At 40.7% G+C, this 25,277-nt stretch overlaps 1 protein-coding gene across 1 annotated transcript in view; it reads right to left on the bottom strand.

The window, feature by feature from the left end:
* The window catches only part of TENM4 (teneurin transmembrane protein 4), a 508,875-nt gene that overhangs the window by 388,856 nt on the left and 94,742 nt on the right, over positions 1-25,277 (bottom strand). Inside the window, exon 2 of the mRNA XM_074816409.1 lies at positions 16,386-16,483. The gene's annotated coding sequence lies outside the window, so the exon portion shown is untranslated. The remainder of the gene's footprint in view (positions 1-16,385; positions 16,484-25,277) is intronic.

Below are 25,277 nucleotides of genomic sequence, written 5' to 3'. Positions count from 1 at the left end.
TGGGTCTTGTAAGCAGTCAACAAGCCCATGGGAGTTACTCAAAGTCTGGAAAGACCAACACGCCAGTGTTTTATTATTTGATTAAACTGAAAAAGCATATTCAGTTTAACACCTCCAGATCATGTGTTTCCCTGGAATGAACACAGAAATGTATGAACTACAAGACTTCAAAACCAAGTTTAATTCCTCTGTGCTTTTAAAGAACACACTGAGAAAAAGACAGGTTTTCATATTCTCACATTCTGGTATTTTTACTGCTTTTTGTTTGCTTTTAGTCTCCTTTTTAAGATAATCTATGCTGAGTTGCACCGATTCTCCATTCTTTGGATGACATCCCCTTAAAGCCATTTAGCATGAAAGGACAACAAGTCAGCTTTGATCTCACCTTCTCTGTATTTGAAATAGGGCCTTTATCTTAATGTTCTCAAGTTGTGTGTCCTGCTATGATTAATACACCCATTAGCAATCGCTTACTTACAGCTTTTTCAATCAATCAATGTGCAACACTCATCAAGAAGCCATGAGGTTAATTTTATATTATTTTTCCATATGGTAACCAAGAGACAACATTACTACAGGGCTGGCTGTGTGACTGCACAGTGTAAGGTGTTGGACTTTGTCTTGGGGAAGGCAAAGAATGGTTGGACTCGATGATCTTAAAGATCTTTTCCAACCTAAATGATTCTATGAAGATGCCAAGGCAGTGTTCACACCTGCATTATCTCTGGGCAACACAGGGTTCAGCTTCATCCCACCCAACCTGGCTGATGTGTCTAGGTAAGAAGATAGTTTGACCTGGATTTTCCATTAATTGGTGCAGACAGAATGGAAGCTCCTGAGGGTGGTTTCCTCATTTAAGACCCATGAATCTCCTCTGGAGGTGTCTATATCTGGAGGAAGCCCAGGGGACATAGGAAATGGGATTAATCTCAGAATCACAGAATTGTCTAGGTTGGAAAAGACCTTGAAGATCATCCAGTCCAACCATTGACCTAACATTGACAGTTCCCAACTACACCATATCCACCATATCTCATGAGACAGCTGCCCCTTGCTAGTTTTCTAGACTCCCTTATGTATAGAAAATAGACAGAAAGTTACACTTTTGTGCTCAATTTTGCCACCCTGTTTTATATGTTCACTGATGGTGAGAGGACCTGGCCATTCAAAATGCCTTTTTCTTTCTGAAGTTTATAAGATACACTTTAGGTTTTTTAGGTGAGATGAATACTGCCTCCAATAGGATTAAGCGCGGTGATTCCAGGCAGTAATTCTTCTATTCATTATTTTATTGTATTTTGAAAATGGAAATTCATTGCTTCTTCTCATCAGAAAAGGGTTATTAAAATCTTATGAAAAAAATGGTTTTAAAAATTCTAGTTTTGCTGGAAGGGACTGCTCTGGCATTGCTCACCTATGCATTACATCCCTACTCCTGAATACATCCCTCCCCTCTTGCTCAGTTCCCAAGGGCTATGCAGCTGCTCTGAGAAAGAAGACACCACCCTCCGTGCAAGGGATCACAATCCCTTATCACTTCCACCTTTCCACCCTGACAACTGCTGACCATGAAGGGAGCAACACTCAGAAAGGAACTGACGTTATTTCTTTTTTTTTTTTTTTTTTTTTTTAACATCAGTAAAGAATAAAGCCCTCCACCTGCTATTGTGCAGCTGAGTTTCTAATCTCTGGTGCCAGCGCGACTGCTGGGAGCCGACCCTCAAGCAAGAGAAAGCAGGGTCAGGCATGCACGGGGCAGGAGGGCTATGCTGATGTGATGTGACACCCACTCATGCTTCTGCAGCACCAGTAGAGATACCCCCAGCTGTTAATTGCTGTACAAAATTCACTACTTCACCCATGGGCAACATCTCTGGACTGCGTTTAGCATGCTGGTATAGAAACTGGAGTCCAGTTAACTGGAATCAGTTATTCCACCTGATTTTTCTATGGAAATACATGATCAGGGATTTCTTGTTTTTATTTTTAATGATCAGCCATAAAAAGGTGGCAACTAATCCCGAGGGATAACTCCACATGTCAGTGTTGGCTCCAGCTATTGGTGGGACTGATAAAGGAAACAGAATATGACTCTGCCCACAGGCTCTGGAGCCCGTGATAATCTGATAATGAGTGCTGCTTATTAGGTGCTTTTCCATGTGTTTTCTCTGATTTAGAGTCCAGACCCTAAATACCAATTTGTTCACTTTATCAGCAAAACAGTTTGCAAGGCCTTTTGGAGACCAAGCAAGCAAATGCTTCCAGACCACTCTACAGTTATTTTTTTGTTGGCCAGAGCTCATTTATCTGCAGCGCATCTGGGTGACAAGCCTGAGAAAAGTCACCTTCAGCTTACGTGCAAAGCCAGGTATTAAATGGACTCAGAAGGTGCTGCACATCCACCGTGTTTTGATGTACCAGGGGCCTCTGCTCTCCTGACAATTAAGCCTGAAATATTGTGACAGCCGCAACTGGGGACTGAGCGAGGGATGGCGGGAGCTGAACGTTTGAGTATCAAAAGTGAAGGTAAAGAGCCAAGCACTGTGGGTCCATCAGTGGTTAGATCATTTTACAGTTGAAAGCGGTGAGATAGGTGCTTAACTTCAGACATCAGCTGGAAAATGACCTCAGTTTTCTTATCTGTGAAATAGGTCTAATTCTATTTGCCCTCCTCCAGGGAAGCATGATGCATTTGGTTTACTAATGGGTTTGGGTGCTTCAGGCTCCTTAGGAAATATGAAATACTCAAGCAGTGATGGAAGGGCTGGGAGGACAGGTGAACCCTGCAGTATCCAATATGCATCCGATCCATATAGGATGCTAATGCCAGTTTAGAGAGGAAAAGCAAATCCTGAGCAGATATTTTTCTGAATTACAAAAGACTATAAGGGTATAGTGGAGTTTGAAAGAATTTCAAATGAGGCATCAAACCAAACTTTATTTGGTTTGGTTATAAAAACCCCAAGGAATCTTTAATGGAAATTAAAGTGTAGAGGCTTTCTCTTGACTTAATTATAAATTTGTTCATTATTTTTGTAATATTCTGACCTACCTAAAACTTGCATTTGTGCATGTGGTTCTTCACTTAAAAGGGTGATTTTCTTCAGCGTGTGTTGTACAGCACTTCCAGCACAGGTTTATTTTAATAATGGGTGCAACCATAAAAGTTGAAATATTGGGATGGACTCAGAGGATCACCTGACATGTCTATTTGTAAAGCACTCTCAGGTGGGTTAAATGGTTATGAATGAGGGTAGTTGTTTCAGATACTAGGGTATGCTCAGTGAAGCCAAGTCTAGCTCGGAAAAAAAAATAACCAGTGATGGGTGTACTGGTTTTGGCTGGGATAGGGTTAAATTTCTTCATAGTAGTTGGTATGGTGCTATGCTTGTCTTTGAAAGTAACTGTTATGTGGGGACAGCTAAACATCTGCATGCTGACAGGAAGTAGTGAAGTAATTTCTCATTTTGCTTTGCTTGTGCATGTGGCTTTTGCTTTGCCTGTTAAACTGTCTTTATCTCAAGACACAAACTTTTGCATCTTTATCCTTCCAGTTCTCTCCTCCATCCCACCTGGGGGGAGTAAGTGAGCGGTTGTGTAAATGTTTGTTGCCTACCAGGGCTAAACCACAACAGTGGGTTAACCTCAAAAATACCATGCTGCAAAATAACAATGATTTAAATCTTGAAAAACCATAAGGACACAAAACTTTGTCTTATGGTCAGGCATATAGTCACTGGGAAAGTGAAGGGATTTTAGTCCTTTCCCCCATTTAGCATAACCCACGATACTTGTCATGTGATGTCCTTACCAGCATCTACCTGCAAACCTGTCCTCATTATTACTTACTAAGATATGCCTTCCTTTGGGTTCTTACTATATGTATATGAACATACATATCTGCTGAGAGGAAGGTGAACTTCCAAAGTTCAGGGTATCATAGAGTAATTTAGGTTGGAGGGAACCTGTGGAGGCCATCTAGTCACCTGCTGCTCACAGCAGGGCCAAATTTGAAGTTGAATCTAATTGTGGAATTAGATAAGTGGCTCAGGGCCTCACCCAAACCAGTTTTTAGTATCTCCAAGGATGGAGTTTCCTCCTGTGTTTCACTAAACTCATTGTGAAAATCATTTTCCTAATCTCTAAACAAAATTTCCCTGTTGCAACATGGACCAGAACGAACCTTGGGATGCTTCAGTTTGTTTCCTTAGAAGGTTTCCTCTATGACACTGTGAGGGTACAAATCACCCTCAGGCCACATTCATGACTTGCAATATAAAAATAATGTTTTCTTAACAGACACACTTTTCTGTCCATTTCCTCTATAGACAACAAAAGTATTTGGAGATGGGAAGTCCAGCGTTTAGTGCAAATCATCTCTGATATAACTCACACTACCAGATAATTCCATACTAAAAATGCTAAATGATCATGGTGATAAGAAATAGATGACAAGATGTTTCCAAGAAATTTGGCTACTGGAAACCTTCAGAAATGTAAAAGTACATTCAAACCCACAAGGACCATATTCAGTTTGAGTTTTGAGAGGTTTTAGGTATATTTTTAGTAAAGTCTAGTCTCCATGTCAGATACAAGCCTCTTGGAAATCACTCATGTTTCCATGCTGATATAACTTCAAAATGCCACACACGAAGTACTCCAACATCATTAACTGGTGTGCAGTGTTGATTTTCACACTGCAAATTTGATTGAAAACAGGAGTTTATCAGTGAAATGTTGAAATAGCCCTGAATATGGGGAAGTGAATGAGTATAATTGCTGATGGGTTCTTTTTATTATCAAGGAGTCTTGATTATAGCTTCATAGACTTAAATTATGGCAAATCTAGGACAAGATCAATTTAGTATCTAAGCAAATATTTATATGAAGCTAGAGATTGGCATATATTGATCCATTTATAAGGAACATAATTCTGTCTGCAAAATGCAGTAGCATTGAACAGTGCTCTTTCCACTATGCACTTTCTCAACAGCAAGGAGCTGCAAGTCATGAAGAAAAAAAGAAAACACAATTTGAGAAGTCAGAGGCCTCATCCCAACCAAATGGAGCTGTGAACCCAAGCCAGTGGTTAAGGACCACCCTTTAGATGGAGAGCAATTAATGCCAGGGTATGTATTGTAGATAAATTGATAACCAGCTCATGTAGTAATTTAGAAATCCTGCTCGAAGGAAAAGAGAGCATTCAGAGTATCTATCAGAGCCTAATTTGTCAAGCTGGCAATTGTCCATGGGTAACATACCCAGGGCAGAGCATCAGCTGCAACATCCCGAGTCTCCCAGCATTCATGAGAGGTCGCCTTGATATAAAGTAGAACGTTTCTAACTTGTGGGACGAAGAAGGATTCTTGTGAAATGATGACCCTCCCCAACAAAGGCTGCTTTTGTTGGAGGAAAAAGCGGGTGTGGGGGCAGGGAAGAGAAGAGGCCGGATTACCTTTTGTTGCATTTGACAGTTGAAAAGGCTCTGGTGAATAATTACCCTTAAAACTAACAAACAAGGAGAAAGAAAAAAAAAACGCAGAAAAAGAGAAGAAAAAAACCCCCTTGACCCTCCCCGTACACAATAGCTCTCTTTGAAATAAAAACAAAATAAAAATAACTTGTAGGGTTAAAAAATAACTTAATTTGACTTTTCTTTGTGCTTTTGGAAAGTGTACACGCACACACACATATATATACAATTGGAAGGTTCCCACTGTCACATTCATTTTAAACTTTTCTAGGATCAATCCATTCGGCAGCAAATCTTATGCAAAATGCAATAAATAATCAAGGGAAACTACAGCAGCAAAAAGCGCACCCTTGGTTGAAGGCCCCATTGTTTTAGTCACAAAAGAATGATTCCTGGTGAGCAGCACTTGTCATCTGTTTTGCATACTCTTTATTTTGCTCTTAATTGGCATTATGTGGAAACTTATCTAGAAGGCCATGGGAACCAAAAGGCATCCCTTGCCCACTCGTTCATTGAAGAAGCAGAACCCAATTAAAGCACAATTATCTCTCTTTCGCTATTAGCATCCTCATCTAACAGATAGACACAGAGATGAGAAACGTAATTAGTCCAAGAGCAGCTACCTTTTCTTATGAAAATTCTTGTAAAGATCATAAAGAAAATAAAGGAGGCACAAGTGGTCCAGGCTTTGGTGAGCTGAAGTGCAGTGATTTTTAAAAGTATTTGATCTGAGTCTCTGGATGATTTTCTAAATACACTTCTTTTCACCAGGGAGTAACTGACATAAGATTCAAAATACACTCGTGGAGTTTGGATGCAAGCCTGGAAAAATAAAGGAGATGGACAAAGAAGAGGAAAAGAAGCCACAGGTGTTTTCCCAGAAAGCCCAAGCTGTCTCAGAAAGCCAAGAACTTGACAATTCCACTAGGGTTCCTCTGGCATGACTATGGAAAAACATCTCAGGGGAAACAAAAAGACCCTTTTTCAAATTGGGGCCCAGAGTCAACTCCCAAATCCATATCCTGCTGCTGAATATTGCAAAGCTACAGCCAACACATGAGTTCCTGCAACCCATCCGCATAGACCTTCAGCATTCCAAGACAGCCATGACTTGGAGAGGGTTCCAACAACATCCCCCTTAGGGTCATATTCCTGTTTTTTTTAGATGCAATCTTTGAGGTGTCCTGGGAGAATGAACACCCACTGCTGATCCCTGTTACATATGTGCCTGGCTATTACAGACTTCAAAGATAGCTCTGCATACCTTCCATATCAGAAGCCATCCCCAAGTTAGCAAACATTTGCACTACCACTCATCCTGTCTCATCAGCAGCTACTAAGAATACGCATGTGTCAGGAAACGTCATGCATTTTATCACTTCAGCAAGTCATGCCATCATGAAGCAGTATGTGTCCCAGTTGTATCCCTCAGTTTTCCCCCTGGATGTAACTACAGGCTTTAAAAAACTGAGCAAGGAAACAAACAAGCTGCCTTTTTTTTTTTTTTCCCCTTTGGGATATTCCACTGCTTCATTTTCAACATGTGGCAGGTCCAGCTAACGTATTTTGGTGAAGAAGAATCCAGTGTGCCAATGTGGAAAGCAGAATACTCCTCTTAAAGGTGCCCCAGAGGTGCCTGTCTGCTGCCCCAAGGTATTGTCAACAAATCTCAATGTTAACATTTTTAAGATGTTCAGTTTTACACTCATTGCATGGGCTTGCTAACTGAGTTCATTTCCAAAACAGGTTAACAGAATAATGCCTGATAGGATGGTTTTTCAGATGCCATCATCTCTTTGACCTCCCACAGTAGATCCCCTGCCTGCATTCTTCCCTGGAGAGCTCAGTGCTGCAGCTACACAATTCTCCTGCCCAAACAGAAAACAATGCCACTGCATATATGCTTTTTGGTTTTGTCATTGCACACATGCTTTTTGCTTTTACCATGGTTGGCCAGTGTAATGGGAAGGAGAAAGACAACGTCCTCTCCCCAAGAGCCACCTGGAACAGGGGTGGCTGCTGCAGACTCTCTAAATAAGCACGGAAATTGCCAACAGGGAAAACAGTCCCACTTTTGAATTTATTCCAAGATTTTTTTGAGCTTCTGGTAGCAGGGCAAGTGTACTAACAGATCACCAAGGAAATGGGAAGGAATTGGTTAAAGAGATCAGAAGAGGTTCAAAAAAGGGGGAACAATGTGAAAATTATGCCACTGCATTTAACTACAAAAATACAGAATTTCCTCTGTGCCCTCCCATCACGTAACACCCAGAGGCTGCTCTGAGAGCAATGGAGTAGGATGAGCAAATCCCTGTCTCCCAGCACAAAGATGAAACCTGCAGGGAGACAGCTGCAGTGGAAAGCATCAAAATTAATGTCAAGCAATAGATGAGATTTTGGTTGAGTTTTTGATGAGATTTATCGCTGCAAATGTTTTCCCTGGCAAATGTCACACCATTAAAATGCAAAAAAACCCTCAATAGAAAATAAAGCAAACTCAGAAACATCATCCAGACAAATGACAGCTTGAAACTCAGTCCTCAGACTCTCAGGGTCATGGATGGCCTCCTTTGTAAGCAAGTGTGTAGGAGAAGTGCTAAAAAGTCCCTTCACCTCATCAAGGCCACCACCTATGACTGCAGAGCACACGTTTTACGGAGAGTAAGGACATTTCACCAGCATCCTTCTCAGTGTGGCTGACTAACTGGGAACATCACTTGGAGCAAATTCTGCAGCTGAGCACTGCCCCAGCACAGCTGCAGCTTTTTACACATGGTGAATTAAGATCCTGTAAAACAAGCATAATATTCTTCATTTGCCTGTTGAAGAAGCTTCTTAGGGAGGCTCTCCTGTTCTGTCCTTGATGGGGCTTCTGGAAGAATGACTCCTTAGTGCCCACTAATTACACTTAAAAGTGCCAGTTCCCTAGCACAAATAGCGAAAATTGAGGCTAGCATGTGAATTGTGTGTTTGCCCTCAACAGGGCAGCAACTCTGCATGAGGCTGGCCATGCTAATTTTTATTTTCCCAAAAGAACTGAATGCTCTGTAGATCTGAGTGCATGCCTTAGGCAGGCACCCGCTTTCTCCTCCCCACAAGCACCTTATATTTAGCAATCCTCAGAGAAAACAAATTGTTTCCATCATGCAGGAATGAGCAAACCTCCCTGAGTCAAATGTCCAGCTCAGAAGAACATTTCTCCAGACTTTGGATTCTCTATACTTGGGCTGCTGTTCTCACAGGCACTTGTATTTCTAGTTTCAGCTAGATTTGGAAGATCCTTGCGAAGGCTACCACATACTCTTACTTGTCTTTTCTGAGCTGAGCTGTAATTCAGAGGTGCTGATCTCCGTATTAAAATCTAATGTACTTATCTTTCTCAACAAGGCCACATTAGGTTAATATACTGCTAATAGTAAGTGTTCAGGACAGTATTTTCAGCTGAGTCAGACTGTCCATTCCTGCGAACAGGTTAAATGTGATAAAATAAAGAACTTGCTTCTTTGCCTAGACCAGATAAGGGTCATGTCCGCTTGGCATCCAGCGCAAAAAAATAAACTGGACTTAATTTAGCAATACAGTGAAAAAGGTGACTGCTCCACTTCAGAGGCATATAAACCTTACCAAATTTATGATTGTCCATTATTATCACTGGTAATACTATGCTGTTATTACAAAATGGAGTCAGGGGAAGGATCTCACCTGTTGAAGTATATTTTAAATTATCTTCCTTATTTAAGCCTGTCCTTCATGTTAGGACTTAATAGGACTCCTCACAGGAGCTAAACACATGCTGAACAGTTTTGCAGCAGCAGTACTCAAGGGTGCTTTCTCGTACCAGGTGAAGACAGCTCCTATAACTCACTTTCATTTATTTTTCCATACTTCTGTGTTTTGGGATATCCTGTTGCATGAGAGATGAATGCCCCTACTTGCCTTCCTGTTTGTTTTGCCTTATGATGCGCAGTGGCTTCTTATCCACAATGAGAAAGCACGCAAAAAATCAAGCTTCCCCAGCAGCAGAGTTGAGGATAGAGTCATACACAGTGGAAAAATTAGCATTAAAATTAGATGAAGAAGCTCTGCTTTTTCATACAGTAACATTTTGTGCTCTCCTGAAGAATGGAAACTGATGCTTATGCGCCCCAAAGCAAATTTTGCTCCCTCTTCCCACTGTCCTCCCCACCCTATCAGTCAATGTCTAATTAGAATCTGTAGATTAAATCAAGTCTAGCCTGGGACAGCCAGAGTGTTTGAAAGCTTTACCATGAATAAAATGCATTTACCTCGGCCAACACGAACGAGCAAAAGCAAGGTTGGATGAAAATCTCTGGATGCATAGTTTCCACTGGAGCTCACAGTGAAGTCAGCTCTCGGTACCGTGGCTGTGGGTGACAAACCAGGACTTGCAGAGTCTCCAAGGGTGGCACATGGCACCACGGGCCATCCTGCTCCATCGGAGCTGCAAAGTAAGGGGTGCCGAGGAGCTCTGGCTGTGTTACAGTGGGGTTCAGGCTTGCTCTGGGACAACGCTACAGTGCTAATTGGAGCTACACATCTGCTGCAAGGGGGGAAAAGTTACCAGTGTCACAGGCTGTGACTGCAGCAGTTTTGATGTACCGGCCTCATGCGTGGCACTGTTAGATCTGTCTATAATGTACATTGTGAGATCATGCAGAGATACATAAGGAAACCCTGAAAGATGTTTCATAAAATCCTGAAAGCAGCAAAACCATGCTAGAGAATCTGGACAAAACAGCCTGTTCATGGAGGTGGGTGGTATGTGTAAATGGTGTTGCATTGTGCAGGCTGTGGGAAAAGCCTGTGTCACAGAATCACAGAATCACAGAGTTGTCTGGGTTGGAAAAGACCTTGAAGATCATCCAGTCCAACCATCAACCCAACATTAACAGGTCCCAACTACACCATATCCCTCAGCACTAAGTCGACCCTACTCTTAAACACCTCCAGGGATGGCCATTAATGCTCTCCAAATAATGTCATTAAGGGTCTCCAAATAGCACATGGTTTTCAGAAGGAAGGTGCTATGGTATTTTGGTGTATTATTAAACTACAAGGAGACGAGCAATAAGCATCTGCAGGGAAGGATTTCTCCAGATACTCCATATCCACAGCTAAAGACGGTTCCACTACTATGAAGTTACGTCTTTTTCCAAACACTGTCATCTTTGTTATGGTGTTGCTGTTGTGTATCAGTTCTTTGGAGGGTGTGAGATCACATCTCCTGCATGTCACAACAGGAGGAGCAAAACCTAGGCTGAAAATAGCTTTCTGCAGCAAAGCAAAAGAAAACCAAAATCTGATGTGTCCAAGAAATACGCCTGCAATTCACTCACAAATCTAAACAGGGAGAAAACGATTGACTGACAACATACAAACAGTTCTCATATTAAACTTCTGATTTCATACTGGCTTCTACACCCACTCTTCCACACACCCCACAGCCAAATTGCTAATTACATCCTTCCTATTGTTTTGCCAGTTCCTCCTCTGGCAAATGATGGGAAGGGAGAGGATTATGGAGACTGATGCACTTGACAGCAAAAATAAATAAGCAAATGAATACATAAATAAATAAATAATGCCTCTAGTAGTCACAAGCCTGTTTCATCCTTCCTCCAGTATCTTGAGCCAAACTTCAAGGGTTATTCAAGAAAAATGATGGTCTGGTGCCTCAGAGAAATAAGTATCAATTAATGCTTAATTAACATTGCATGACAGATTGATTTGAATAAATAGAACCTTTTAAATTAATGTCTCTCTATATTGTGGGTTGAAACAAGATGCCTTGTGGGAGAATGAGCAGTTCCCTATTATTATATACCATGTCTACAGCTGTAGCACCTGGAGGCTTTAAGTGCATCACTAGCCCAACGTGTTAGATGCTGTATAAATATATAGTTGGTAAAGATGCTTATCTTGGATTTGTAGTGTAAACAAGGAGATATGCCGTGTAGATCCTGTGACAGGTAGATCAAGGCTAAGAAAACAGGGGGCTTAAGTCCTTCGAAAAGATATACACTTTATCTAGCAGTTTTTAATTAGCTGGATAAATGGGATTTTTCGCAAAAACTTGTTCCCAAAAACTTATTCGTATAAAGTGTTTGTAAACATCCCAAAATACATAAGAGTTGCCTTATGGGGTTTAACAGGAAAATAGATGGGAAAAGAGTGCACAGGTTGCAGCAGAATGGCATGAAAACCAACAACAGCCAGCAGTTTCAAGCTGGGGAACCTCATGCCAGCCAGCTAACGCTATCTTTCCTCACCTGAGTAGAAATAGTCTGATCAGCAATGAACCACAGTTTCCATCGAGAGATGCAAGTGAGCAGCAACTCTGAAAATCAGCCTGTTTCCAGATCAGTGTTGGCTGCTCCAAAGCAAAGATGTTGGCTGAAAAGCACCCTGAGAAATATGCAACCTACCCCGAGGCATTTTATTCCTTTTAACAAGACAGTAAAATAACAGCCGCTATTATTTGTACTGTTCATACTCAGCAGCAGATAGCACTGGACCAGCCAGCATGGCATAGCTGGGAGGCAGCTATGGACCAGCGCCTCGAGATGGAGACGTGATTGCTGCACAGCTGGCATGGCTGACTCCACTGCCCAGCTGGACATAACTGGGGAAAAATTCTGTGATTCCACAGAAAATAATTGATTTGGGGTCTATTATTGACCCTCTGACCTTTTGTCACTGATAATCAGATCAGCTGGCAGCAGGTTATTAAATGCATCAACGTTAAGAAAAACTGAGTAGCAATTTTTTTTAAAAAAAAAAACCCTTCAGATTATGTTGACAAGTAAGAATTCACCTTCAGTAAAAAGGCATCTAGATAAGTCCTGTGAACTTACCCATCTCTTAGTAAAGAGCGCTTGTCATGTCCAGTGACTCCCAGCAATTTGGGGAGTTTTATTTCAGAGATTTTCTCTCCTTTTCCTCACTCCACTCAGTTTGCTGTAGGCTGTCACCTCATTATGCTGTTACCACTTACTATGAAACCCTGACTTTGAAAATACTTATTTTTCTGGCATTTTTTCACCTTTCTCTTTTTTTTTTTTTTTTTTTTTTTCTTTTTTCTTTGATGCACAGTCTTTATCTTGCAGTTAGATCTTTCTCAGGGCTCAACTTTTTGAATCCTGGCTACAGACAAACCATTTCAGCTCACACCAGCCCTAATACTTCCAAGCAACCCGAACCCCAACACACTGTCTATTTCATTTTACTAGGCTAGATATGCATATATATATATATATATATATATATATATGAGACAGGCTCTGCGTTCCCAACGAATTCATAGTGATCATTGCTATCATGGAAAGAAGCAAATTAATTCCTTATAGCAGCAAGCGGTTTCTCCCCAAAGACTAAAGAACAAACTTTTGGACATAACCTGCAGGCAGAGTTATCATGCTTTGGGAACTGCCTCTTATTATTTATGTCCGTCTGTACAGCGCTGGTGATTAAAGCATTGGTCTTCAACAACCACCTCCATTCTATCTTCCAAGTCAACATAATTCTACATCCATTTCATTTAAATATCACGTTATATTCAGTGCTATAAATTTTAGAACTCCCCCTACCATACTTGTAGTTTTATCATTAACAGGCATTTAATTCTGTCCATTCATTGTTCATGTCAAGACTTTCCAGGTTGAGGTGAACATTTCCTGCTTCTTTATACAGCAGGAGCCTGTAGGTGCCCCAGCCCTCATCTGCAGTGCTAGTTGCTGTATGCACACCTTCCAGGTGAAAAGCTCTTAAAAGCTGAATAGAGGAGATAAATATCAAAGGGGAACTTTGATCCCATGTCACAGATGAGAAATAAGGGCTTAAGGACATTAATTACTGCAGTCATACATCTAGCTTTGGACAACGGCCATGCATAATTCAGGCGTCTAGTTGCCCTAGTCTACAAGGAAAGAGAGACCAAGAGACAGACTTCTCTACTTTCTCTTGCATCTCACTGAAGCCACCTGTGTCAACGTCTCTCATAAGTCAGTCTCCTTTGCCAGATTTTAAGAACTTGCTTTTCATACATTTCCCCCCTATTTTATCAGCTGCCTGAAACAGCCAACTATTCAGTCTCTCATTTTTGAAGTTCTGCCCTCCTTTGTTTGTCTTCTTCTCCTTTGATAAATCTGCATTATTCTTCCTTCCAACTCTGAATGCTTTGGTTACTTTCTCTTCTGTCACTACTCTCAATCTCTAATCTAACCCGCAAACATAATTTCAATATTAACATTAAGCAGATGATGATACTAGGCATAATGCTGTCCCTCTGCTGAATGGGGAAGGGGACCTGGTGACAAAGGACATGGAAAAGGTACTCAGTGTCTTGTTCACCTTGATCTTTACTAGTAAGACTTGTCCTTAGAAATCCCAGGTGTCTGAGACTGGTGGAAAAGTCTGGAGCAAGGAAGATATATTCTTGGTGGAGGGGGTCCAGTTTAGGGAACAAACTGGATATGCATGAGTCCATGGGACCTGATAGGACATACCCACAAGTGCTGAGAGACTTGATTAATGTTCTTGTGAGGCCACTCTCAATTATCTTTGAAAGCTTGTAGCAATTGAGGAAGGTTCCTGAGGACTGGAAGAACGCAAATGTCACTCCTATCATCAGGCAGTGCAAAAAGGAGGATTCAAGGGAACTATAGACCCTGGGAAGGTGATAGAGCAAATAATCCTGGAAATAATTTCTAAGCATATGAAGGACAAGAAAGTGATTGGGAGTAGTCAGTATGGATTTAGGAAGGAGAAATCATGCTTAACCATCCTGATCAGCATCTGCAGGGAGATGAGTAGCTCAGTGGATGAGGGGAGAGCAGTGGATGTTGCCTATCTTGACTTTAGTAATGCGTTGACAGTCTCCCATAACATCCTTATTGATAAACTGATGCAGCATGGCCTAAATAAATGCACACTGAGGTGGACTGAAAACTGCCTGAACTGCCAGGCTCAAAGTATCAGCAGCACAAGGTCCAGCCAGAGGCTAGTCACTGGTGATGTATCCCAGGGGTTGATACTGGGTCCAAAGAGGCAGAGTGCACCTTCAGCAAGTTTTAGATTATACAAAACTGGAAGGAGTGGCTGACACACCAGAGGGTTGCACTGTATTCAGTAAGACCTAGACAGACTGGAGAAACAAGCCCACAGAAACCTCCTGAAGTTCAACAAAGGAAAATGCCAAATCCTGCCCCTGTGAAGGAATAACCCCAGGCTGCACCACAGGCTGGGGACAACTGTCTGGAAAGCAGCTTGGCAGAAAAGGACCTGGTAGGGGTCCTGGTAGACACCTAGTTGACCATGAGACAGCAATGTGCTCTTGAGGCAAAGAAGGTCAACAGCCTCATGGGCTACATTAGGAAAAGCATTTCCAGCAGCTTGAGGGACAGGCTTCTTACCTTCTGCTCAGCCCTGGTGGGACGTATCCAGGTGCTGGGTCCCCTTCTGGGGTCCCCAGTACAAGAGAGATGTGGACATACTGGAGCAAGTTGCATGAAGGGCTTTGATGATGCTTAAGAGACTGGTGCATCTCTATGACAAGAGGATGAGAGAGCTGGGAGTTTTATTAATGTGCATAAAACCTGATGGGTAGGGTAAAGAAGATGGAGCCAGATGTTTCTCAGTGGTGCATAGTGACAGGACAAGAGGCAACGGACACAAACCAAGATATGGGAAATTCCACCTGAACATTAGTAAAACCTTATTTGCACGGCAGGTGGTCAAACACTGGAACAAGTTCCCCAGAGAGGCTGTGGAGTCCTCACTCATTTAGTTAATAAAAACACAGCCCTGAGCAACCTTCTCTAGCAAAGCCTCTTTTGAGGAGATGGTTGGACTAGACAATCTTCAGTTGTCACTGCCAACCTCAAATATACTGTGATTCTTTGATTTATGGTTCTACTTCTCCACCCTTTCCTTGTCTTTTGCTGTGTATTCAACAGACTCAACTTTGCTTTCTTAGCATTTGAGGAGTCCCAGCCATGATCTCCAAGCAACCTTCCTTCTCTATCACTGTGGACAATGCCACCATCCTGTCACATGCCCATAACCTTGATATCAGCTTTGACTCATACTCCTCTCCCAGATGCCACTTCCTAGCAACATTGAAGTCTTGCAGATTTGTTCTATGTAACACACTTAAGATAATGCCTTTCCTCTCTATCTATCCATCTAGGTAAATCTCTTATCTCAGTCTTTACCATTGAACATCTTAATTACTGCAGAATCCCTTTCTCTCATTTTTCACAGATGTAAATTTGCCCTGATGATATTCCCTGGATGCAAAGGCCATTTTTCCAGACATAGCACTGATTTCCCTTCCTCATTTATATCAAAACCTAGGCTGTCAGCATCCAATCAATGCACACAACCATTTTCCACAGTCCATGTGCTGGATTTTCAAATGAATGCTTTTGTATTTTCTTTCATGCTGCTCCCCATAAATATCTATAGAATAACCTTGTTATTCTCTTCTTTTCTCTGCAGTAATATCTAGAAATCACTGGCAAGGGTTAGGCTGCAGATGCTCTGTGAGCATTGCCTGTCGTACTGACCAGCACTTTCTTATTACATCCATGGGTCTCCATCTGTCTGTCGCTATCCATGGCTTCTTGATTTGTACTTAGATGTAAGTCATTTCATGCAGAGAATGTCTATGTTTCTAGAGTGCCTGGCACAGTAAAAATGAGTCCTTGACTAGGACTGTAATGTAAATTATTATTGTCAGATAATAAAAATAAACACAGATCAATAATAGACATGTTCTAAACGAATTAGTGAAATTCCTCATGACTCTACTGCACAAGAAACATTACAACCATCATAATTTGATTTTAAGAAACAAAACATAAACATCCCAGGTACTGGAATTCATACTCACTTTTTGTATTCACCTTCTTAGAAATATCTAGGAATAATCCATCAAATACTTCTTATAGGATACAGTTTTAACCTGGACATGTGTTATTCTCAGTCTACCTGTAAAAAGACACAGACAAAAAAAAATTAGTGTTTTGTTTAGTGATTTTTAACTTATTTGTTACCCTAAATGAATTAAAAACAACTGCTAACAGTTAGACAGGGCACATAAAACAGTCATCTATACATAAGTGGTTTCTAGTGTAATACCACATCAGCACCGTACTAGCGTATGCTTAGTCATCCCATGGAAATAAATGTATTTGTTAAATACAAACTAAGGCTTTCTCTACAGCACTTAGAATTAAATGCCTGTCCTTGGCTAACTGTGCAAACATCCATCCCTTTGCCAAGAGAGTAATTTGCCAATTCCTCTACTGTCGTTTCAAGGGGTTTCCATTCAGTTCTTCCTTTCCTATTGTGTGATTTTACAGGCCTCAGAAGGTGAAAGAATTTTTTTATTTATGTGGTTATCCCAAATATTTCCTTCCTTAGATCTTTTACCTTTGTTAGAGTGAAACGACTAAGATCTTACGCGGATGCTTCTTGTTGTTTCCGCTCACATAAATAAATTTTGTCTTATCTGAGTTGCTTGTGGTATCGAAGAGTCCCAGTTTAAAACTATTATGCATGTGTGACAAGCCTGTTACGCCACAAGTAGGAGGTTCAAAGACAGTGTATCACAGCACTGGGGCTCCTCTTCTCTTATGCTTCTCATTAGCTGATTAGCCTCAAGCCCCTTCTTTCAGCTCCTTTCCTTGTCTCAGGGGGACAAAGTCCATAGGGACTGGGCGAGTGGAGAAGAGACTGCAGCAACTGGGTGTCTTTAGTTTCATTGAAAAACACATTTACCAGGGCCAGCAGTTCTCCCAGGCTATTTTGCCTGATATGCATCTATGTTACAGGCACTGTGGTGCACAAGGTCTTGCAGAATTGGAAAAAAACTAGAATTAAGACGTCTGAATGATGCAGTAGTATGCTATTATAGAGGTGGGCTTCCACCTGGCAACCTGTTTCTGCCTATATGGTCCAAAACTATACTGACCTTTTAATCTTGCCAATTGTAAATTAATTTTGAATCCAAGCTGTCCACTGAAAAGGTACAAAGGTCACTTTTAAATAGCTGCTCTGCTACATTGCCCTTTACTCCATGGTCCACATCCTTTGGCTTCCTCCCATTAATTCTGCTTCCTGAACAACCCTCCTTTCTGCTGATTGTGTCCTCGTACAGATTATTTCTCCCCAACATGCATTTTTCGAAGCTGCATCTCATTTTGTCATTTCCTGCCTAAGGTTTCTAACCTCTTTATCTTCGCTGATTTATGCAGTGCCTCCCAATTTGGATCATCTGTGATTTTAATTAACATGTACTCTTTTCCTGTCTTTTGGCTAATGAATGAAGATGTTTAAAGAAGACTGGACTCAAGACTGCTCCCTGATGTTCCCCCACTAGAAAACTCATGCTATTCAATGCATTTTCATTTATTATCTCACTTTGCTAATGGCCCTGTGGATGGTTTTTAATCAGCATCACAGGGTCCTTATATAAGCCAATCTGAATTAATTTTGTGAGTCTCATCTCTTGCTGGTGTTCACTTCAACGAGAGGGAAAACAAAAGCAGAAGAGGCCATCACTCACCAGATTGCTTTTCTGGGAGATCTGGAAATGAGGAGGAGGTGAGAATGAATTGTTCATTCTCCTCTCTCAGCACTCTGGTACATTTATGGTCCCCCACTACCATAATATCTATACTTCTCCTAATTTTTAATATATGTATTTTTAAACTACCTGTCAAGGTAGGGAAGTGCTATTATTCCCACTTTTGTGAATAAGTTTCAGCACAATGGGGAGGTTGTCAGCTCTGCTCCTTTAGCAGTCATGGTTACAAATTGAGAGGTTACGGTTGCTTTTGCATTTACACCTCTCTTCTGGAAGTTATAGTGCCATGCCTGCCTGTGTATCTCTGGGATGACCCATGAAAGTGATTTCATCTCTTTTTTTTTTTTTTAAAAAAAACAAATCTATGTTTATATGTCTGTATGTACATATCCATATCATGACCTGAATACCATTTTGAAAGACCAAGCCCAACTAGATGTAAAGTGATGCCAGAAAAAGTGAGGAACAGGTACCCAGAGCATGTAACTGCTTAATCCAGACCACAGGATATAGAATAAGACATACAGTGTTATCTGCTGCATCTGGTCCTGAAAGTTATTTGGGCAACTCCTTCTCACTTAGCTGGGTGTTGAAATATTTCTGAAGACATGGACCAAATTGCTTTCCTTGCTGTTATACAGGAAGTTTGTACTGGATTTGAACCCAGATCTGCAAAGTTTAAAATGTGTTCCCTGCCTAAGGCCTTCTTTCCTATCAAGAGGATAATAACGTCATGTGATGGACATTTAAGCTTCATTCACTGCTCTATGACTGCACTCTTTTGTTCTCCAAAAAGTAGGGTCTCACCCTGACCATGTGCACAACTTCCTCCACTGCCACCTCCTGATAAACAGTTTTCATGTGGTAGTTACATTCCTTTTGGATGAAAATAAAAAACACCTTTCTGCTACAAAGGATTAGGAGAGGCATTTGTAATATAGACTTACTTTACGTGGGTTATTTTCTGAAATATTAATCATATTTCTGAATCAGCTCTGAAATATCAGAATCTTCAAGTTTATATGTTTTTTAATAAAAGCCAGTAGGATATTTTTAAAAATTACAATTACCACTCTTCCCTCCCACCACTCTCACCAATCAAAACTCATGGAAAAAAACAAACAAACAAACAAAAAAGAAGTAAAGAAAAAGAAGGGAGAAAGAAAAGGACCAAATATTTCCAAGAGCATCAACAGTCATAAAGAAACTAATCATGAGCTAAGAAATGATCTAAGGGAGCGAAGAGGGAGGTAAAAACAGGAAGAAGACAATTTAGAAAATATTTGCAGGAGAAAAATTTATAAATACTCATTTTTTTAAACACATATCAAAATTAATGTGTTCTTGCTTCTGCCTTTCTCATTAATATATTTAGCGCAAAAAGACATGTAGGACGTAATGTTTGTCACCAATATTCTCCTTATAGTAGGAAGTAATTACACAGTCTTTTCACTCTAAACTTTTAAACACGACCTAGTTGGAAATGAATTGCCTTTGACTTGCTAAAAATAAGCGTAAGAAACTTAATCTAAGTCCATCGCCAGTGCAATTTATACTATACACAACGTCAGGGCGGTGTAATTAGCAGTGCATTGCAATAATTTATTATTGGTTTAAAAAGCCTGAACAATCAGGACCTTATAGCAAAATGGGAAAATGGGAAGCTATGTGCCAGACATTATTCTGGTTTATATTAATTCAGTTATTTTACCTTTAGTGCACATTCATCTATCCATACAGTGTGAATGCTCCATTGAGAAGGATGCTGAATATTGAACCTTTTGCTCAATATGAAATATGAACTCTGAGGCATAGCTGCAATAATACTTCCATTTGCATTATTATGATTAACATTCCTCTGAATAGGAAGCATCCAGTAATATTAATTGCAGAAATAGTGAGATTCCAATTGTCATAAATCACTGTGTACTGTAAAGCAAGCTCTCCAAAAACCTTACAGAAAAACTATTTTTTCGTGTGTTTTTTGGAGTTAATTTCAACCTCATTTTCACCAGGCTTTCCCATTTGTGTCTGTTGACAAGACAGTAATTATGCTTTTCTCTTGATTAACACATTCTTTTCAGTAAGGTCCCAAACAGCTTTCACATGAAAGGCTGAATTCAACAGAGCATGGTTTTTCTCATTAAAGACTTAGCATTCACCCATAGTTAATTTATCACACAGATACTTCCTGTCTCATAGGAAGAAGGGTGGCCTTGAAGCTAACGCTCTTGATTTGATCAGAAGTTTTCTCCACAACAGTTGAAATTAATCCTTTTCAAATATGATGATTATTGAATTAATTTAGTAAGTGAAAACAGGGGGGGAAAAGGTATACAGTTTCTCTACTAAAGCACAGATCCAAGGGAGATTTTGCCTTATTTGAAACAATATAATCTCTAAATTTATACGAATTTATTGAATCTTTATCTACATATTTATATCTTTGTAATCAAGTCAACGTTTCCCCCTTCACTACCATTTCTTTCCTCAAAACTGTTAGCAAAATTGGCAATATTCATTGATTAATCAAAGCGAGCAACCTTGACATTTGGTGCATCAGCTTTCATTTGTAACAGGCATACGATGTGATGATTTATTCTGATGTATTACACTGTACCCTAAAGAGCATCCAAAAATAAAAATGCTTTCATTATCAGTGTTGTGAAAACAAGGCATCTGTATCAGGGACCACACACAAGGAGAGAACAATATCTTGCCACCTGTGCTCTTCAATCCAGACTTTTGATGGTTGGATTGTTTTGGGGTTTGCTTGCTTAGGGGCTTTTCGGATATCTTATTTCCAAATGTATCATATGTGCAAAAAGCAACTGAGGGGTCTAAGCAGTGTTCAGCCCTGATATAGCAGAGCTTTTCCTGGTGAGCGTGCTGCTTTGGTCCAGCCTCGATTAACTCACAGTAGGTGAGATGCCCCTGAATTACTGTGGCACCAACTGAATTCCTAATGACAGTGTCCACTTTGAAAGAAAACACCCCCCTGAGATGGCAGTAATTAGTGCCATCCTCAACAGCACACGAAGATGGCCTGGTTGCCGCTGGGAGGCTGAAGGAAGGAGGTAGATCATGGACGTTCCCTCACCAAGGATGTTCAGACCAACTGTGCATTTTGGGCCAGGAGTACTTTACTGCCCACCTCTGGGCCTGATCTAATGATTTTGCAAAGCAGTTAGACATGTTCAGTATTCCACTCCATCCCCAAATAATGCTTTTAGCAGATGTTTATCAGACCTGCACATCCTCTCTTTTCACACCAAATCGACACCCCATGTAGAAATATTTATTGGCTTCGGCCTAATGTTTCATTGTCATACCTGCTGACAGCTTGTCATCAAAAAAAAAAAAATCATTATCATTATCATAATCATCATCCACCCAATCAGCCCTTGGCAGGAAATACATGGGGAAGGCAGAGCTTGGAAATTTAGGAGGATGTCCTTCATAACCAACCCATAACTGGCGACAAGATTTGCCTGGAGGGACCATCATCCTGACACTGATTCAGCTGGGAAAGAGTTAAAGCTTGATATCCATCCCTCTTTTGGATAAAAAGGAAACAAGGGAGGACCATTAAGAGGGAGGATGGAGAGCACAGGCTGAGCCACTCTGGGGGAGGATCTACAGAAGCAGTTAAGCCTGGAGAGCTGCTCTTTCCCTAAGCATCTCTTCTTTTTAGCCCACACATCAAGCCAATTTTGAACCTCATCAGCCAGGATGGCTCCCAGTAGAGTGAGTGTTTTGCACATCCCAATCTGTTCCAATTGTGTCGTAGGGGTCATTTCACAGTATTTTATCTCTGCTGTTTTGGGGGGGTTTTTGCAGAAGGATGAGGCTGGTTTTTAAGCAGTTTATAGAGCAGGTTGGAAAAGGCTACACAGTGGAGGCTTTTCAGAATTAAGATAATTTTCTCAGTGTGTAATAATTTCAGATGAAAAATTGGATTTCTGGGAAGTGGTAGGACAAGTAAAGGATGTGGAACGTGTCCTGTTGAGCTTCAGCAGAATTGCATTTTAATGTTCATCAAAGAATTACTGTCCTGTCCCCTTTGTGTACCAAGCTCTTCTTCCTCATTTGTTGCAAGATCACCAGATATGCTTTGTGCAAAAAATTTGCTTTCATGTTCTACTTTCCATCGTGCCGTATCTAAGTCTTATTTGCTTGTATATGCTTTGGTCATCACAGATTTATCTCGGCTAACTTTAGACACCTACATAGCAGTTGTTAAAGAGCTATCAACCTAGACTCACTTAGATGTCTGGTTTTTAATTGCATATATTAACAGTCAATAGGTCTCACACCAAGCTATGTTATCTCAGTGCAAATGAGTACCTACCCCTCCAGCCAATAATTGTAATGTTGCCTTGACAAAGGCTAAACAGCATTTTGGTAGTGACACTGTTCAAAACATAACAGCTGACCATCATAATAAACCCAGTAAATAACTTCTTTTATTAAGGCAGGAAAACCCAAGGACAGAATATCCAGTTTGGGCCAACTGGACAAAGAAACTGGGCATTTTCGTCAGCCTGAAGTGTAGTGACCTTAACTGAGGTGCTTCTGCTGTGGGAATTCGATTAATTGAGCTTAGATTTCAGGTGGGCTAAGCAATTGCACCAAAATGCAACAGCTTCTCCCTCATAGTGAAGTTGGTCCTATACTTGCAGAGTTTAAAATTAACATACCCATCTGATCAAGGCTTGCAAAGCACTTTAGAAAGCCAGCTCTCCTGCACATGTAAAGCCCTTCTTTGGATCCCACCACAAAATTTGCTTTGAAATGCTCATAATCCATATCACTAAATTCAAAGCAATAAAATACGTCTTTTGTGCAATAGCATCTCCAAAATAAATATTTTCTTGGTCTACTGTGAAAAAAAAAAAAAAAAAAGTCATCTTTGGCTTCTGGATAATTTTTTCAGCTACTCCTTTTTATGTGGGAAAAAATATTTTTTCTGTTGAGTTCATTTCATAAGTAAAAACATTTCTCCTGGCCTATTTGAACTGTATAGTAAAAATGTCCTTGTAGAGGAAAGAATTTCTGTATCGCCTAGAAAAGTATCACAGTATGTTTCCCAGTTCATAACAGATGTTTCTATAATTGTTGCTCAATTGTTGTCCTGTAAGGGCTTCAGGTCTTTCAGCACAGACTTGACCAACAATAAAACATAATCTCACCATCAATACACTTTTCATTAAATCTGTTAAATGGAAGCAATAATCTTTCCCTTTATCCAGTGCTGATCTATAATCCAAAACCCTTCAAACATTTTGCAACTAAGGGTAATTGCTGCCTCTATTTTTTTTGCCACTGGGTAGGTAAGCTGACATTGAGAAGTTTACAGGAGCACAGATACTGAGCTCAAGGATGGAAAACTTGACCCTAATAAAGGCTGGCAATTGTGGACTAAGGTATGTGGAGCTCATGTTTCTCGGTAGACTATAAACACTCCTGCATATCTGTGATATCACCTTATACATGCTATCTGGTCATTTTGTGGGGCATTTGTACATCTGAACTTTGACACACTCTGCCTTGAAAATGTTGAGAAAAATTGCAACTTCCTTGCAATGTTTTTATCCCATTTGCCACAGATAACACATTCTCCACAAAAACGCCACTGAAACAGTTGTGTTTGCAAATTTCTTAAGAGTAGAATAAGCATAAAAAAATGCCAGACACCAATGATTAACAAGATGTACAAAGCAAAAGCTCCCAATATAACCGTTGTAACAAATTAATGGTACATGAAATGGATATTAAATAATGTTTTAACATATTTTTAAAAGCTGTTTTCTCAGAAATTAAAACATTATGTAGCTGCTGGAGTGGACCAACAGGTAGATTGTGTTAGTTCTATACTGCTTGGGGGCACATTGTGCCTGAAATGTGCTGCTGAACCCATTCCTTAATTTGTAATTGATTTACTGGTGTAAATCAACTGGTTGTTACCTTAGTGAGTCCAGTACCATGTGAACAGAGGGCAAGGACACCGTTGTGTCCTTGGATGTGCTCCTCACCATTGTCTCCTTGCTTCCTGGGGGGTATAACACTGCTGGGAAGGGTGTCAAGAAAGGGGTGCACTGAAGGTGGACCACATAGGGACTTCTTCACATACCAGCCCCTGTGCCTCTGCCACAGCTTTCGCGTCCAGCTCAATGTGATCACACCCCAACACGTGACAGGTCCAAAGAGGAATGGGCAGTGATTCTCCTGGGACTAATCAAGGGTGCTTCTGACCTTGAGAGATGCCATCACCTATCTGAGGCATTTTCTGGGCTGGCAGGTCTGACACAATACTTAAGAAAGACCTGCACCTTTCCAAACCAGCAAAAAGAGGCCAGGTCGGATGTCCTAGGACATTCCTAATGAATCAAACCTTTAATGCATCAGAGAATACATTAATAACTGTATTCTTTCTCTACATCTACCCCATTGCTGCATGCTTAGTAGCCTGTCCTGCTGACCATCATGCTGAGGCAAATGTAGGCATGCTGTGATGCCCTCTCTGGAAACCATGGAAGAATTTACCTCCTGCATTTAGGTGGCGTATTGACATTTGAATGGCTTTAACGAGGGTCCCCACTGCAAGGGAGCAATCAAGGATAGAGCTATGAAAAGGTTTTTATTTGTGGTGACAGGAGAGGTCTGTGGCCTCTGAATGCCCTTCTCTCCCTCCATTGCCTATTCTGGAAGCCCAGGGTGAATAATTTAGATACTTCTGGAAAGTCTCAAGAATGAGGTGGTACTAAAAAAAGGTCAAAGCATACACTTTACTTATGTAGCTGGACATGCACACACAAATGTAACTACATATATATACATACATACATATATACACACTTAGAGAAATTTGCTGTTATCAAAAGAACTATAAATACCAAATGAGGGCTGAACAGCTGGAGTTAGATTGGCATACTGTACTGTACTGTAATGACTCAGCACAGGAGTGTTTAATTTCCACCCAGAGGCAAAATGTCTCTCCTTCTCAACTGGAAAGACTGGGGTGGCTGAGCTGCCGCCTTTGCTTTTTACTGAGTACATACAATGATACTAAGGGCTATACTTTTATGAGGAAGATGCTGGGGATCAGAATTCCAGCAGTTTTCCTGTTTTCCCTCAGAAAAAGAAAAAAATGGGCATTCATGTATTAGCTACACAGAATAACTCAAAACTCCC

This window comes from Strix aluco, chromosome 2 (genome assembly GCF_031877795.1).
Source record: "Strix aluco isolate bStrAlu1 chromosome 2, bStrAlu1.hap1, whole genome shotgun sequence".
In the NCBI taxonomy this organism is placed as follows: Eukaryota; Metazoa; Chordata; class Aves; order Strigiformes; family Strigidae; genus Strix; species Strix aluco.
Note: the sequence above shows the minus strand (reverse complement) of the source record. Positions and strands in the feature narration are given on the sequence as shown.